Source organism: Rattus norvegicus, chromosome X, assembly GCF_036323735.1.
Source record: "Rattus norvegicus strain BN/NHsdMcwi chromosome X, GRCr8, whole genome shotgun sequence".
Classification (NCBI taxonomy): domain Eukaryota; kingdom Metazoa; phylum Chordata; class Mammalia; order Rodentia; family Muridae; genus Rattus; species Rattus norvegicus.
In genome coordinates this window covers 41,860,177-41,872,443 of record NC_086039.1, presented here as the reverse complement: position 1 = coordinate 41,872,443, position 12,267 = coordinate 41,860,177, and positions in this window count along the sequence as shown.

Sequence of the window (12,267 nt, the reverse complement as noted above, 5' to 3'; positions counted from 1 at the left end):
CCAAAACATGAGCAAGCTGTCTTATTTTCTAAATACTGCAGCAGTGATAGAAAACACATGGTATTGATTTAGTAAACTTGACTAAAGTTTTGGTTGTGAGCGATCACCAGCTAAGTGGATACGGTCCATGAGGTTCAGAGAGAACAGCTGGTTACATTCATGTTACAATTTTTTCTGGGATTCTTGAGTTTTGTACCTAATTTATTCTAATGTCTTACCTGCCCCAGGGAATTCTTTGTTAGCACTGAGTTCTTTTTCTGTATAAATGTACCCTTCCCACCTTGAGATCACCTAGCTCCATTATTGCAACACTTCCTCTGCTTTTATCTCTTAACCTATAATTTTCCTTTTGCTCCCACTCTACCTCAAGAAAAGCTCCCCAGTCCCTTTGAGATAAAATGACAAATGAAAATTTTTTCAACTCTGGGCTGTCCTCTCAGTTTTTATTCAAAACTCTCACTCAATTTAGAGTTGCAGGTGACTCTTAGACTTTGCCTTGTCACTTCTCCCTGCCCCTTAAAGTATTGATCTTACTATAGAATTATAAATTACCCCTTTGGAGTGGATGATAACTTACAACAGTTTTCTCTCACTTTTTTTTTATTCTCTGAAACACCCAAATAAATAGTCCCATGGATCTGGAAGAAATTTTGAGATGATGCAAGTGGAGATTAATGATATTTAGAGAACTTTGAATTTTCAAGAAATGTCTCACTCATATTCACTAAAAGTACATACTGCATGTTACAATGGCAAAACCAAATCTTCCTATTCGATCACTTGATTCAGGACATAGAAATTGCCCATGTCTTGCTAAAGAAAGCAAGTCTATTCTTTTTCTTTTAAGTTTGAAAATATTTTAAATGACTACCTGATGTTCCCTAGCATGAATATAGGATATTTTATCTTAGCATGTCTCAAGTTTTGAGATTTAATCCATTTTAAGGTTCTTTGTTTGGTACATGTATACTGTGTGTATGCTATTTATGTATGTATATTTGTATTTATGTTTGTATGTATGTATGGGTATATGTGTGTTTGCATGTGTGTATACATGTGTGTATACATACATAAATTCCAAACCTCTGATCACTTTGTGGGTGTCCCTTAATTTTTAAAACTAATTTTAAGTTAATGTATATATTTGTCAGTTTCACTTTAAAATTTTCATACAGATATGGCATGCACTATGTTTTGCTTTAATTTGTCACCCACACAGAGAATCCTCATGTAACCCTCTTCCTCATATCCTCCCTCACTTTGGTATTTTATATTACTAATTCCAATTTACATTCCTCATAAACCTCAAATATACAAACTGTGATTAATAAAAACTAACTAATATAATGTAGGAACAGTAGTTGTTATGGGTAGCTTTATTTGATCTACAAGGGAATCAAATCCTTGAAAAAAATAGAGGAAAACCAAGCAGAGAAAGATTTTTCCTTGTATATGATGTTTCTCTGCAGTGTAGCCATTTATCTCAAAATAATGTAATATATTAGAAATAATTATTTTACATTGATATATATTGATATATATATATATATATGGAGAGAGAGAGAGAGAGAGAGAGAGAGAGAGAGAGAGTTTTAACCTTAATTTCCTAGTTAAACTTATGTTACCTCTTTAAACCAAAAAATACAAAGTTCTTTCATTCTGTATTCTTTTTGTCTTATAGAGTTTTGAAAAGTGTTCTTGTGCTTCCAATGAAATACATTCATTTCCAATGTATACTTCTCCCTGAATCTTTCAGAGAGTTGAAGACACAGAGTAACCAAGTAACAATGACAAGCATGCAGAACAACCAGTGCCTTCACATATTGCTGGTTGAACTGGACAGTAGTAGAGTTTCTTTGGAAAATAGTTTCATAGTTTCTGATGAAGTTAAATATTTACCTACCATGAATCACAGTACCCACATTCCTCAAAATACGATTATGTTTATACTTATGAAAATGCACATTAATGTTTATAACATTGTTTTGCATAATGACAGAAGCTAGATGTGACCTACATGTTTCAATCAGTGACCAAGCAAGCTGTGCGTCCCCACCTACACCATGCAATTACTACACAGAAATGAAAGTAAAGGAACTACTGGTTTATGAAACAGTATGAATGAATCTTAAGTGCATTTTAATGAAGGAAGGAAGCCAGTACCAAAGGTTATATATTGCAAGATCGTATTTACTCTAGAAAAGTTTTTTGAAAACTGTAGGAATTCAAAACATTCAGGGATATAAAACAAGTGACCATAAAGGGGTAACCAAAGGAAGTTTTCAAAGTGATAATATTATTTTTGTAAAGGACTTTGAACATGGATAAATAATTTTTCGTATTTGTCCAATATATATATATATATATATATATGTATATATATATGTATATATATATATGTATATATATATATACTCTTCTAAGAGTGAGTATTATTACATGTAAATTAAAAATATATGTATCTAAGTCAGATAATGGAAAACAAGATGGAGTACAGTATGTGGCAAGCCCACCCATATAATAAATTAATTTCATACATATAATGCAATAAGGAGAAAAAAGACTGATCTAGGTTACCTTTGAAAACAGTGTCTTGAAGAATAACATAAAACTAAAGGGAAAGGGATTGGAGAGATGGCTTTGGACTTAAGAGTACTTTTACTGCTCTTGTAAAATCCACTTGATGACTCACAAGTGCCTGTGACTTATTCCCATGGGATCCAGCAAACTTCCAGCAAAACTCTCTCTCTCTCTCTCTCTCTCTCTCTCTCTCTCTCTCTCTCTCTCTCTCACACACACACACACACACACACACACACGCACACGCACACGCACACGCACACGCACACGCACACGCACACGCACACACATGCACACACGTGTGCACATGCACACAAACATATACACACATGTATATTAAGTTTTAAAAGCTTTAGTAAACCTGCATAACTCCTAACTTCATTCTCGATACTTATCTTTATACCCACATATATATGCAGTTCTCACCTATTATCAAGAAGCTTCTCTCTGCAACACAAGGAAGCCATTATACGTCAAAACCACAACTAGTCAAATTGTGGAGAACAATTGATTTTTGGGTACCCAGCCCTAGGTGATACATCTACAATACAACTACTTTGAACATCATAGAAGAGGAAGCAGGAAAAACTGTGAGAGACAGAGGACCAGGAAATCTTCTGTGAAATTGTGTCTCCTACAAATGTCAAGTAATCTTCACCCATGATACTACAACTGTACTGCAATACCTGAAAAAGAACATGACCAATAGCCATCTTAGCATTTTGCTACTATGCACAGACACCATGACTGTAGCAACTTTTATAACAACATTTAATTGGGGCTGGCTTACAGACTCAAAGTTTCAGTCCATTATCATCAAGGTGGGAGCAAGGGAGCATCCAGGCAGGCATGGTGCAAGAGGAGGTGAGGGTTCTACCTCTTGTTCTCAAAGCTGCTGGGAGAAGATTGGCTTCCAGGTGGCAAGGATGAGGATATTAAAACCCACTCTCACATGGACACTCCTACTCCAACAAAGCCACAACTTTCCCAAGGCCACACCTCCAAATAGTGCCACTCCCTGGGCCAAGCACATACAAACCATCACAACATCTTAACATAGAAGACAGAAATCTCACAGGACCCCACCCATAGACAATGAGCTGCTGGCAAGTAAGGAATGCTGAATAGAATAAACTATCTTCTCCATGGTTAAGCCCCTAACTGGTTATGCAATATAAAGTGGTCAGCCCTGAAGTCACATATACACAAGTAACACTAAATGGACTAAGAAGGTTGTATTTAATATATTTGAGTACATGTGTAACACAATTACCATGAAAGAAATAGAGGCCATGGTTTTGAGAGGGAACATGACAGAGACCAAAGGGATTGTAAGGGAAGAAATGGAGGGAGGAAATAAAAAGGAAACATGCTGTAATTATATTTTAAAATGATTTTTAAATGATTAAAAGTAAGCAAAACCATGAAAATACTATAGTATAACAGACTAATTCAATTGTCACAGGATTATATGTTACAGTCCTAAAATCATTTGCATTCCAGTAATTAAACTGAAGAAGACATTGTGTATAGTGGGATTCTCACTGTCAGAAAAACAAATTACAAAGATTTAGGGAGTGAGGTATACTACCTAATAGTGCATGCAGAGCTTACCCAGCATAGACAAGGCCCTAGGTACAATGCCTAATAAACCAGAAAAAATGATCTCTTTGTGGTATTAAATAGAAAAGGAACTTGATCTTAGTAGTATAAGCTTACAAGCCTAGCTACTCAGAGGCTGCAGTAGTAAAATCACAAGTTGCAGACCAGGCCAGTCTAGTCCACTTAGTGAGACCCTGTCTCAAAATAAAAAGTAAAAGGAGAGTTTAGTATGTAACTAAGTGGTATAGCACTTTCAAAACCCATCTTTAGAAAAAAGTTTGAACGAATGGGACAGACTAGAATAAACCCTATGGTGCTACATTGATATGGACTCAAATTTATAACAACTCACAAATGAAAAATTATTTTTTCCAATGGAGTTTCACTGAAGATACAAAAGGATTTTTTTTCTTTCTTTTTCGGAGCTGGGGACCAAACCCAGGGACAAAAGGATTTTTAAGGCCAGGCCCTATGCCCAGCAGTAGATAGCCAAAACAAAATAAGCTCAATGGCATCTTTTAAGGTTCTTTTTCTCATAATGCTTTGTTTTGTGGGTAGATTAACACAGCCACTCAAACAAGTATTTGCCAACACCCAAAGCCTTTTTACATTTTTAATATCCATTTTTAAGCCACAGAGCTTCACTTTCTCCACCCACATCTGTGTGTGTATGTGTGTGTGTGCATGTGTGTGTGTGTGTGTCTGTGAGAGAGAGAGAGAGAGAGAGAGAGAGAGAGAGAGAGAGAAAGAGATAGACAGACTGATAGACAGACAGATGGATAGACAGACAGACAGAGACAGAGACACACAGAGACACACAGAGACACACACAGAGACACACAGAGACACACAGACAGACAGACAGAGACAGAGACTTGAACATTCATGGGATTTTGGTATTTGTAAATGACCTGGAACCAATCCTCCATAGATACCAAAGAGTCACTAGTACATTTATGTCCGAAAGTGCTAATAGAGGGGCTGGCAAGAGGACTGAGTGGTAGAGTATAACAATACTGCTTTTCAGAGATCTAGGTTCAGTTCTTAATATCCATATCAGATGATTCACAACTGTATGCAACTCCAGCTCCAGAAGGTCTGATGCCTCTTGCCTCTGCAGGCACCTGCGCACATTTGAACACACACCTACACATAATTAAAAATAATAAAAATATTTAAAATGTTTTGAGATTATAATACAATTATACCTTTTCTCCCTTCCCTTTCCTCCCTCCACTTATATGTACATTTTCAAGGTTGACTGTTTAGCACCGAATGAAATTACTGATAGAGGCAGGTTTGGTGTGGTACCTACCTACCTGTAATCCTGGCACTCAAGAGGAGAAAGCAAAATAATCATGAATTCAAGACCAGTCAAGGTTATCTATCAAGACATTGTGTCAATAAGTCAACACAAAATATTAACCAATTACGAGAAGACAAAATTCAGCAGATTGGCCAAGGGGTCAACACGTTTATCAGTAATAATAAATATCTACACCATGACCCTGTGATAAAGTGCGCTGAAAGAACATTAAACCTCAGGAGTAATCTTCCAAGAGTACCTAACTTCTGTCTGATCATAAAAAGGAGCAGACTGGGATTGGGGGGTGGTCATCCCTGCAACAAACTAGAAACCTAGGACAAGGGAAACTCCCAAGACCTACGAGGGTGACCCTAGCTAAGACTCATAGCAATAGGGCATATGGAACCTGAAACAGCTACATATTATAACAAGGAAAGACTTCCATTGAAGGATAGGGACATCAACCCATCCAGATAACTTTTAACTCACATTTTTTCTGCCTACAAGACATACAAGAATAAACACTGAACAGAAATCGGGGTAATGTCCAACTTAATAACTGGCCTGTCCTGAGACCAATGCCATGAGAGAGAGTCAACCCCTTACACACTTAATGATATTCTGTTATGCTTGTAGACAAGAGTATAGCCTAACTGTCTTCTCACAGGCTTTACCCATCAGCTGATGGAAACAAATGTAGATGCCACACCAAACATTAGGTGGAGCTTCGTAAATCCTGTGGAAGAAGAAGAGGAAGGATTAAAGGAGCCAGAGGGATCAGGGATAATCTGTAGAATGAATTAACCTGACAGGCATATTTGGGTAAAAATGAGTGAATTCATATAATTCTGACATTTTAGAACATAGATCCAATGCACCTAGCAACTTGGTAATATCACATACAACTGAGGTCAGTTTGTGATGGCTCACTTGTGCTTGTTTGTGTTCATCATTTATTCATTCACTCATTCATTCACACACACACACACACACACACACACACACACACACACACACACACACACACCCCTGCTGCCTCTTTCTAGTTCCCTCCTCCTTTTTCCTTCTCTCCTGGACTTTCTCCCTCTTGGTTTATCCCCTCCCTCAATCCTCATCCTTGAATGTCACTCACAATATTCTAAAGCTACAACACAGGAACAAGTCACACATAGGATTAATGAATCAGCTGAAAATTTGACTCATGTCTTAGCCAGCAAGCGTATTGCTAAAGGCACATATCTACATGAAATTCTAAACCACAGCTCTCAAGCACTTAGCAGTCACAGAACAGGGTATGAATAAGCTGCACCCACTGAGCCTTGCCCAATTGCAGATTTAGTAATGTAATTGTCATTTAAATACACTAAGTGTGGTTATAATTTGTTAGTCGCAAAAGATAACTCCGGCAGCTTCCCTAAAGCAATATAATTCACTGTCATTAAAATCAAAGGGAGGGACGTTAGATGAAATGCCCTACAGTGGAAAGAGGGAACCCATAGAGTCTACCTCCAGTAAAAATACAAGAAATCAAGTGGAGGGGTGGCGTTGCCAGCCTACAGTCAAAAACTCTGACCCAGAATTGTTTCTGCCTGAAAGAACTGTAAGAAAAAAATAGGGAAGAGCCTGAGGAAAAGGAGGTCCAGCAATAGGCCCAAACTGAGATCCAGCTCAGGAGGAGGCCCCAAGGCCTGACAGTATTACGGATGCTATTGTGTGCTCACAAAATGGGCCTAGTATGACTGCCCTCCAAACAGCTGCCAAACAAGAAGTTGGAAGAGTCAGATGCAGATATTTGCACCCAACCAATGGACAGAAGCTGGGGACCCCTGTGGTTAAATTAGGGAAAAGCTGGAAAAAGCTAAGGAAGAGGGCAACCCTGTAGGAAGACCAGCAGTCTCAAATAACCTGGACCCTCATGATTTCTCAAACACTGAGCCACCAACCAAGCAGCATACACCAGCTGATATGAGGCCCCCCAATACATATACAGCAAAGGGCTTCCAGGTCTGGACTCAGAGAAGATGTATCTAACCCTAGAGAGATTTTGGATTCCAGGGAGTGGGGAGGTCTGGTGGGGTTGGGGGTGGGGTGAGGACATCCTCTTGAAGACAGGGTGAGAGATGAGAGTTATGGGATGTGGAACAGTTGGAGGGTAGACCAGGAGGGGGATAAAGTCTGAAGTGTAAAAAAAGATTAAAGAATTAAAAAAATATTATGTGTGTATATATTTCATCATTGAAAACAAACTTGAACTCATAATGGTAAAACAGAATTCAGAGGTGATGAGTCCAGTAGATGGATTTTGTTCTTGCCTGTCTCTACAATGACTGATTTTCTTATACCATATCCCTTTTGAAGAAATCAATAGGACACTAAACTACTGGGAAATGCCCTATAGGTTTATGTTTTGCTAGTTCTCATTCTAAATACATCCATATTAATATCTAGCTGCTTGCTGTCAAAATTAAGTCATCTTGACCAGAGTCGGGAAATACCCAGAGGGGCCCACCGTCTTAGAGGCAAAGGAGAGAAAAGATAAGGGACAGACTGTAAGGGGAGAACCAGGAGGGGGCATCTTTTGAGATGTAAATAAATAAATTATTTTTTTAAAACTAAGACATCCTTCTAATAAATAAATACCTAAGAAGCAAAATAATCCAGTGGTCTCAATCTTCCATTCTCTTCTGTGCCCTCTTTCTATTTACCTGTAATTCTCCTAGTCTATAAAAGAGTCTTACCTTCTCTATTGAACTTGAACCACGAAAATAGCCATTATTTAAATCTGAAAAGATTTTTTTTATTAACTTGAGTATTTCTTATTTACATTTCAAGTGTTATTCCCTTTCCCGGTTTCCGGGCAATCATCCCCCTAATCCCTCCCCCTCCCCTTCTTTATGGGTGTTCCCCTCCCCATCCTCCCCCCATTGCCACCCTCCCCCCAACAATCAGGTTCACTGGGGGTTCAGTCTTAGCAGGACCAAGGGCTTCCCCTTCCACTGGTGATCTTACTAGAATATTCATTCTACCTATGAGGTCAGAGTCCAGAGTCCAGGGTCAGTCCATGTATAGTCTTTAGGTAGTGGCTTAGTCCCTGGAAGCTCTGGTTGCTGGGCATTGTTGTTCATATGGGGTCTCGAGCCCCTTCAAGCTCTTCCAGTTCTTTCTCTGATTCCTTCAACAGAGTTCCCATTCTCAGTTCAGTGGTTTGATGCTGGCACTCGCCTATGAATTTGTTATATTCGGGCTGTGTCTCTCAGGAGAGATCTACATCCGGCTCCTGTCGGCCTGCACTTCTTTGCTTCATCCATCTTGTCTAATTGGATGGCTGTATATGTATGGGCCACGTGTGGGGCAGGCCCTGAATGGGTGTTCCTTCTGTGTCTGTTTTAATCTTGAAAAGATTTTTAATAGTATTAAATTGGAATGTTTTTAAATTTGACATCTTTTATCCTAGACATTATAATGAAAGTAGAAAAATATGAGACCTAGTTATAAAGAAATATCCTTATATAAAGAGTATGGATAATCATCTTAGCAATATTTAAGAACCTCTTTTCCTTACGTACTTCCTAACTCTTAATTTTCACAATTAAGCTAAATTACAACCTTTATTGCCCTAAAATTTGCTAAAGAAATAGAAGAATAAATTACACTATCTTTGAGGTGTTAACACTGAGGAATAAAAAAGGAAGTTCTCCTTGCCTGTTCTCTTCCTGCTACAATTAAAAGACAAACTACATTTCTAGGGATGTAAATTATTATTTTCTTAGTTACCAGATTAAGTTGAAATATATTTCAGTGTACCTTCTATGAAATTACCTTTACTATCTGAAGTAATCTTCTTCCCTTCCACTTTGAAGAAAATGGTATTAAACACTTTTTGAGTTTTCAGTCTAAAACACTTGGGTTTGAAACCTACTTTAAAAAATAATCATTATTAAGCTGAGTGGTGATGGCATATGCCTTTAATCCCAGCACTTAGTAGGCACAGGCAGGACGATCTCTCAGTTTGAGGACAGCCTAGTCTACAGAGAGAGTTCAGTACAGCCAGGGCTACAAAAAGAAACCCTTTCTCAAAAAAATTAATATTTTAATTGCATAAGTTTTGGAGTACAGTATGATGATTTAGTATATGTATACAATGTACAATAATCAAAAAAGGGTAGTTAATATTTCTTTTTATTGGATATTTTCTTTATTTATATTTCAAATGTAATCCCCTTTCCTGGTTTCCTGATGTATCAATGGATCTCAACATATAACAAGGACACATGTTCCACTATGTTCATAGCAGCCTTATTTATAATAGCCAGAAGCTGGAAATAACCCAGATGCCCTTCATCAGAGGAATGGACACAGAAAATGTGGTACATCTACACAGTGGAATATTATTCAGCTATCAAAAACAATGACTTTATGAAATTCATAGGCAAATGGAGAAAACTGGAAAATATCATCCTGAGTGAGGTAACCCAATCACAGAAAAACACACATGGTGTGTGCTCATTGATAATTGGCTATTAGCCCAAATGCTTGAATTGCCTTAGATGCACAGAACACATGAAACTCAAGACGGATGATCAAAATGTGAATGCTTCACTCCTTCTTTAAAAGGGGAACAAGAATACACTTGGCAGGGAATAGGGAGGCAAAGATTAAAACAGAGGCAGAAGGAACATCCATTCAGAGCCTGCCCCACATGTGGCCCATACATATACAGCCACCCAATTAGACAAGATGGATGAAGCAAAGAAGTGCAGGCCGACAGGAACCGAATGTAGATCTCTCCTGAGAGACACAGCCAGAATACAGCAAATACATAGGCAAATGCCAGCAGCAAACCACTGAACTGAGAACAGGACCCCTGTTGAAGGAATCAGAGAAAGAACTGGAAGAGCTTGAAGGGGCTCGATACCCCATATGAACAGCAATGCCAAGCAACCAGAGCTTCCAGGGACTAAGCCACTACCCAAAGACTATACATGGACAGACCCTGGGATCCAACCTCATAAGTAGCAATGAATAGACTAGTAAGAGCACCAGTGGAAGGGAAAGCCCTTGATCCTGCTTAGACTGAACCCCCAGTGAACGTGATTGTTGGTGGGAGGGCAGTAATGGGGGGAGGATGGGGAGGGGAACACCCATAAAAGGAGGGGGAGGGTTTAGGGGGATGTTGGTCCGGAAACCGGGAAAGGGAATAACATTCAAAATGTAAATAAGAAATACTCAAGTTAATAAAAAAAAAAAGGTAAAAAAAACCCAAGATGAAAAGGTGAGAATTGACTCCCAAACATTGACCTCTGTACTCTGACTTCAACATACTCCTTGTTGCATGCAAATGCCCACACTCTTACACACATGCACACATACCATATAGTTTCTCTCTCACACATACCCTAAATGAAAGAATGAATACCTTCATATTTCCTCTTCTTTTTTTTTATTTGGTATTTTCTTTTTTTTTAAGCTACATAGACCTTCTTTTTTTCCCCCATCTTTATTAACTTGAGTATTTCTTATTTACGTTTCAATTGTTATTCCAATAGCACAATGCTGAGGTTAATAATCCTTGGACTTGTTCCTCAACTGGATGACCTACATTCTAAAAATTCTCTATCCTAACTCTTCATTGTCTTTTGAACCATCTAGTTATTTTTATTCCTATTGATATCACATTGTGACAAAACATGATATCACATATTAATATTCTTATCATCCTCTTAACTCTTCACCCTGTTTATCGTATTAACCATTCTCCTATTATCTCCATGAGATTTTAAAATTACAATACTCATATTGTTACTACCCAAGTTGAAAATTTTCTGTATCTTCTCAATGCATTTAGGATAAATTCTGGATATAGATTATCCATAAAAGAAATACAGATATCAAGTAAATATATGAAAGAGTTCAGGTCTACAAATCAACAATATAAATCTTCAAATTGTTGCAAATAACTTAAGAGATTAATACATGGATCTATAGTTTGCATATACAGATTTAACCTAGCACAGATTTAAACTAGCTTTTTCAAAGAATATATATCACTAATGCAATAAATGTGTATTATACTATAAAGATATAAACTCTAATGTTACTAGTGTTTATTTTGCAGTAGTCTCCATTATGTTTTTCTATACTGTCTAAACTGTGACAAAGGATAAAGATAGTATTTGAAATTTAAATTGTAAGTACTTAAAATATTAGCATAGAAACGGACCATTGGTGAATGTATACATATATGTATATAAGGGATAAAAAGCTGAAGAGATAAAGTTGGCAGGAGGTGCACAAAGGAATACAGGCACTTTGACTTGTAGCAAAGTAGCCATGAGAAGCTGACAGATTCCATTTGCAATGAAGGAAACACAAGTAGAACTGGCAAGGAGGGTAAAGATAGTCAACAAGGTCCACTTACAGAATCACAAGGACGCTGCAAAGGTCTGGGCTTATCCCAGAAGGAAGATTTGATATAATAGTATCAGGTACCCAGACCATCAGAGGAATAGAATAATAGAGCTTGCTTATTGATATGTGTTTCATTATCTCATACATATCTAGAGATCTTTGTTCCCCAGAGTCCTAAATTCACTTCTGAATCTGACAGCTCCAATAAAGAAAAAGCAATATTATGAAAATGGAGGAACGGTGCACAAACAAAGCACATTCTCATCAGAACTGGTCCATTAGATAAGATCAAGAATTTCACATGTCATTGGTTATGCTGGGCCACAGGACCTTTTCTCTAAATATATGAAGTGCATCAGTGGGTTTTCAAA